This window comes from Rhipicephalus microplus, chromosome X (assembly GCF_043290135.1).
Source record: "Rhipicephalus microplus isolate Deutch F79 chromosome X, USDA_Rmic, whole genome shotgun sequence".
In the NCBI taxonomy this organism is placed as follows: domain Eukaryota; kingdom Metazoa; phylum Arthropoda; class Arachnida; order Ixodida; family Ixodidae; genus Rhipicephalus; species Rhipicephalus microplus.
The window spans coordinates 4,976,167-4,982,784 of record NC_134710.1 but is presented as its reverse complement, the minus strand read 5'-3'; positions in this window follow the sequence as shown (position 1 = coordinate 4,982,784).

Sequence of the window (6,618 nt, the reverse complement as noted above, 5' to 3'; positions counted from 1 at the left end):
GAATATTCGCACAAGCCTACTTCTGGGGCATCGCATTGCACTGTCACCGCAGCGCGTTAAACGCTACATTTCTTAGAGTTTGTTGTGTGTGCCTCTTCTAGTATAAAGGCAGACATACAAAACATAGATGTGTTTTTACGGCGTCTCAGATATGTGCAATATTTGCTTTTTAATTGAAAATCGCACAACTATGAACGCTAAACCTTGAGCATTATTGGTGGGTGCTACGGATGGGGTTGGCCCTTTGGTGCTGTTTGAGGTATCATTAGGGCGGACAAACATACAAATGTACAGACAGACAGACCAAAACTGTTTCGTCGCGTGACTACGCTCGCGTGTTCTTTGGCGGCGCTGTACGTTAGAGGGGGCTCTATAGTACCAGAAAAGTGCCGTTTTGGCGCGCGCGCACATTCAGATGCTCGGTGGCGGCTCTTGGTTGAAGGGACCCCGACGTGCGGGCGCGCGAGGCAGAAGCGCGCCGCGATGACCCGGCAGTACAACAAAGGGATGCCGAAGCAGCGTGCTGGCCCAGCTTGTTCTTCGTTTGAAGTTGGAGTGCGTGTTATTGCAGGGGCTTGTTAAACGCGAGGAAAATGAGATAAGGTCAGCAGCACATCAAATCAAACGCAGTTGTGCGTACTAGTCAGGTGTTGGAAACTGTTTGTACGCCTTGACCCATGTCGGTCATTTTCTTCGATATCATACTCGGCATGCTTTTTGGGACGCTGTATACAGTACATGGGGCTTACATTCTCAACATATGATTGCGTTGATTGTTGCTAGCTTTGTGTAGACCAGCAGGTTCTTCCTTCGGGGGTGGATGAGCTGAGCCATGATGCGCCAATTTGGCCTGACATCAAAGCTTTTCTCCGTAACAGAATCGCCTCAATTGGTATAGGAGGCATCCGCACTGATATGTTTGATACGCCCACAAAAGGAACACTTCAAAGTTTTGTGATATCGCCGATGCTGTTCAACATCGTTATGATCGGCTTAGCTTGGAACCTCGAAAACATTGAAGGACTCAGACACGCCATCTACGCAGACGATGTTACAATCTGGGTGACAAGAGGATCTCTAGGCCAAAAACAAGATCTTCTGCAACGCGCAGCTGATACAGTTCATGACTACGTGCGTCAAAGTGGCCTCGTCTGCTCTCCGGAAAAATCAGAAGTCCTGAGAGTCTACAGACGAGGATACAATCTCGAAAACTCCATAGACGTCTATATAGGGGGGAAGAAGATTCCATAAGTGTCCCGAATTAAGATTCTCGGCATGCGGATACAAAGCAACTGTCGTATAGACCACACCATCAGACAGCTGTCACACACTACAGCGCAAATCACGAGGATGATCACCAGAATCTCTAACAAAAGACGGGGTATGAAGGAGAAGGACACTTGTGGGCTTGTACAGGCCCTCATGGTCAGTAGGATTGTATACAGTGTCCCCTACCAAACACCACTCCCACAGGAAAAAGAACAATTAGAGGCAATTCTCAGAAAAGCCTACAAGTGCGCCCTTGGTCTACCTGTCAGCACCTCGACAGAGAAATTCCTTAAACTCGGGATAAACGACACAGTGCAAGAACACATCGAGGCGCATATTGTTGCGCAGAAATTGAGATTACTGTTGACTGCTACGGGCAGGCATACGTTGCAGACATTGGGCATGAGGGATGCTTGCGGAGAAATCAATAACACGGCGAGCATACCAAAGGACATTCGCCAGATCATTGAGGTCAGCCCAATACCTCGAAACATGCATCCAGAAATCCATAAGGCTCGAAGAAAAGCCAGATCAGAAGCACAAAAAAATTTCAAGGCTAGAACCGACGTATTGTACGTTGACGCGACCACATACAGAGAGCACTCGGGGACAGATGTAAACGTTGTTGATCACCAACTTAGGGAAGTCAACAGCGCTTCGATCAAAAGCAACAACATCCTCGAGGCTGAGGAAGTAGCGATCGCGATCGCCATCACACACCAGAGTGAAGATTCTACTACAGAAATAATTACTGATTCGCAAGAAGCGTGTCGACAGTACACCAGTGGACGCATATCCAGTGGCTGCCATCCGCATACTCAAGGGAAGAAAAATCAACTTCTTGAGCTGCTTCATTACGTGGACACCAGGCCATGAAACTGTGACAGGGAACCAGCGTGCCGACGCCATTCCACGAGAATACACCGACCGGGGGGCGCACAACGACGAGGAACCAGCCACAGTTACTAGACACTATGGAGCACTTTTAGAACACCACAGAGCCCTGAGGAGGATATACCCCCTCCCCACAAAGACCTCAACAGAGAGCAGTCGGTTGCCTGGAGACAGCTGCAGACTAATACGTAACCAAATCTCAGTCTTCTGAGTAAAATCTATCCGGGAATATACACCAACAAATGCCCACTATGCAGAGAACACCCCACACTTTACCACGTTACATGGGCCTGCCAACACACACAGGTAGTGCCAAGAAACTGTACACCAACATTGGAGCAGTGGGACGCTGCGCTGTCCTGCTCTATGCCTTAAGAACAGCTCAATCTGATCGACAGAGCTTGCCAGATGGCAAAGACCACAGGGGCCTTAGACTGAGGGCTCCACCTTCACCGAAAAAAAACTATTTGTAATAAAGTTTTGCATTCCATTGCATTCCCCAGTGGATGAGGCCACCTCAAGTTTGTAATAGAATCCGTTCACTGTTGGCCGGCGCTCCGAGTTGCCTGATGAATGAGGCCACCTCTAATTTGTAATAGAATCCGTTCGCTGTTCGCTTGCGCTCTGAGTTGCCCGATGGATGAGGCCACCTCCAGTTTGTATTAGAATTCGGTCGCTGTTGGCGCGCGCTTGGAATTGCCCAATGGGTAAGGCCACCTCAAGTTTGTAATAGAATCCGTTCATTGTTGGCACGCGCTCTGACATGCCCGATGGATGAGGCCACCTCTAGTTTGTAACAGAATCCGTTCACTGTGGGCGCGCGCTTGGAGTTGCCCGATGGCTGAGGCCACCTCTAGTTTGAAATAAAATCCGTTCGCTGTTGGCGCGCCCTCCGAGTTGCCCGATGAATGAGGCCACCTCTAATTTGTAATAGAATCCGTGCACTGTTGGCGTGTGCTCCGAGTTCACTGCTGGATGAGGCCACCTCTAGTTTGTAATAGAATACGTTTGATGTTGGCGCGCTCCGAGTTGCCCGATGGATGAGGCCACCTCTACTTTGTTATAGAATACGTTCGATGTTGGCGCGCTCCGAGTTGCCCGATGGATGAGGCCACCCCTAGTTTGTAATAGAATCCGTTCACTGTTGGCACGCACTCCGAGTTCCCCGATGGATGAGGCCACCTCTAGTTTATAATAGAATCCGTTCGCTGTTGGCGTGCACTCCGAGTTGCCCGATAGATGAGGCCACCCCGAGTTTGTAATAGAATCCGTTCGTTGTTGGCGCACGCTCCGAGTTCCCCGATGGATGAGGCCACCTCTAGTTTGTAATAGAATCTGTTCGCTGTTGGCGCGCTCCGAGTTGCCCGATGGATGAGGCCACCTCTACTTTGTTATAGAATACGTTCGATGTTGGCGCGCTCCGAGTTGCCCGATGGATGAGGCCACCCCTAGTTTGTAATAGAATCCGTTCGTTGTTGGCACGCGCTCCGAGTTCCCCCATAGATGAGGCCACCTCTAGTTTGTAATACAATCCATTCGCTGTTGGCACACGCTCCCAGTTCCCCGATGGGTGAGGCCACTTCTAGTTTGTAATAAAATCTGTTCACTGTTGGCGCACGCTCCGAGTTGCCCGATGTATGAGGCCACCCCTAGTTCGTAATAGAATTCGTTCACTGTTGGCACGCGCTCCGAGATCCCAATAAATGAGGCCACTTCTAGTTTGTAATAGAATCTGTTCGCTGTTGGCGCGTGCTCCGATTTGCCCGATGAATGAGGCCACCTCTTGTTTGTAATAGAATCCGTTCGCTGTTGGTGCGCGCTTCCAGTTGTCGAATGGATGAGCCCACGTCTAGGTTCAATTAGAATTCGTTCAATGTTGGCGCGCACTCCAAGTTGCCCGATGAATGAGGCCACCTCTAGTTTGTAATAAAATCCGTTTGGTGTTGGCATGCACTCCGAGAAGCCCGATGGATGAGGCCACCTCTAGTTTGTAATAGAGTCCGTTCGCTGTTGGCGCGGGCTTGGAGTTGCCAAATGGATAAGGCCACCTCTAGTTTGTAATTGAATCCGTTGACTGTTGGCATGCGCTCTGAGTTCCACGATGGATGAGGCCACCTCTAGTTTGTAATGAAATTCGTTCGCTGTTGGTGCGCGCTCTGAGTTCCCCGATGGATCAGGCCACCTCAAGTTTGTAATAAAATCCGTTCGCTGTTGGCACGCGCTCTGAGTTCCCCGATGGATGAGGCCACCTATAGTTTGTAATAGAATCCCTTGGCTGTTGGGGCACGCTACGAGTTCCCCGATGGATGAGGCCACCTCTAGTTCGTAATAGAATCCGTTCGCTGTTTCGTGTTAGAATATGTTCGCTTCGCTGTTGGCGCACGCTACGAGTTACCCGATGGTGAGGACGACGCTAGGGAGCCAGTCGAAGGAAACGTGCTTCGCATGAGCTCTCACTTCGACGCCTCATCTCACCTGGAAAACTTCATCACCACCTATGAAGTACTGGACCGTTTTCTACTAATCAAGGGCAGTCGGTGGATAGCCGGTTTTGAACCGTAAGTCCATATTTCCTGAAAATCTGCTTGTTTGAAGATCCAAGGCGAAGAACACTGCTCTAAGCCTAAGCAGCTTCGGGCCGTTATCCCAACGAAACGCTACTCGCGTTTCCGTGCAACGCGCGAGAATGGCTGACGACGACGTGGCTGCATCAACCAGAGCCACGACATCGATGCATTCTGGATTGGGTTACATATGTGGAAAACCAACGAATGCAAGGAAACATCACTGTCGCTGTATTCCTTGATGTCCACCGAGCATGCGACACAGTGAGTCACGTTCGCGTTCTGGAAGGCATGGCATTACAGGGATTAGAGGGCAAGATACTGCGTTGGGTTGCTGACTTCCTGAATCACCGTAAAATTTTGTAGTTACGCAGAGGGCCCAACGTCAGAACATGTCGTCAACCAAGGAGTGCCACAGGGCAGCGTGCTTAGCCCTACTCTCTTTAATGCAGTCATGGTGCAGCTCCCGTATAATCTTCCACCTAACATCAGATGTTCAGTATTTGCTGATGATATAAGTATATGGACGTCTGGTCTATCGTTTTTGGATGTACAAAAAACTCTACAAGAAGGATTGGTTTATGTAGACCGTTTTCTTAAAAAAGAGGTGTGGCACTGAGTCTGGCTAAAACAGCCATACTTCCATTTACATTAAAAAGACCTGGAAATTTCTAGATTATTCTGCAAAATCAGCCTATTCAAATGGTTAAAACTCATAAATTCTTGGGAGTAATTTTAGACCGGAAACTAACATGGTCGCCTCATGTCCAGTCTCTTGAACAAAAAGTGAATCAGGCCATCGAAATCCTCCGGCATCTTTACGGGGCGAAATGGGATGGTACTACACAGTCGTTATTAGCCCTACATGTTGCCTGGATACGCCCCATCGTAACTTACTCACTGCCTCTGCTGCGCGGACTTCCAGCCTCCACCGAAAGGAGACTTCACTTGTTATTGGCAGTACTAAAACTCTCTAGTTTTCGACTGCAATGCACGGGAACGCTTTAAGCTCTCTCATAGTAGAGTACCCTGTGCTCTAAATCGTTACCCCCTTTTTCTAACCCCCCCCCCCCATGTATTTGCCTTGACTGCTTTACGTGCAGGCATGTAACCGGGACGGCTTCTTGCACTCCCATAGTAGAGTACTACGTACTCTTAATCGTTTAACTTTTTTTTAAACACAGCGCTGGCTGTGTTGATCAAGTACAAAGAGTAGCCCCGTCGAGGTGTTCTAGTGGCTCAGGCACTCGGCTGCTGACCCGCAGGTCGCGGGATCGAATCCCGGATGCGCCGGCTGCATTTTCGATGGAGGCGAAAATGGTTAAATATCTTGGTTAAATGCTAGTTATATCTAGAAAAACTGACTGTGAAACTGCACGACGTACCTACAGCCGGTCACCTAGGCGTCTCTATACCTACGATCATGTGCGACGTCGCTTTTTTTCTGGCCAGGACTGTATCGTTCTGTGGTTCGCTACGTCATTGCTTGCGACTACTGCCAACGTCGCAAGCGCCCCTCCGTGCTACCGTCCGGCCGCCTACAGCCCATCGACATACCGACGGGACCATTCTTCCGTGTTGGCGCGTTGACCTGTTGGGCCTGTTTCCTACGTCCAACTTCGGGAATAAATGGGTTGCAGTCACCACAGATTACGCCACACACTTTGCCATCACTCAAGCACTGCAGAAAATCTCTTTCACTGATGTCGCTGACTTTCTCTTGTTTGAAGTCATTCTTCATCACGGCGCTCCGCGGTAGCTGCTTACTGATTGAGGGAGGTACTTCCTTTCACGTGTTTAGGATGACATTCTCCGCGCCTGCTCCATTGAGCGCAAGCTTACCACCGCTTATCATCCACAGACAAACGGATTGACCGAGTGTCTGAACCGA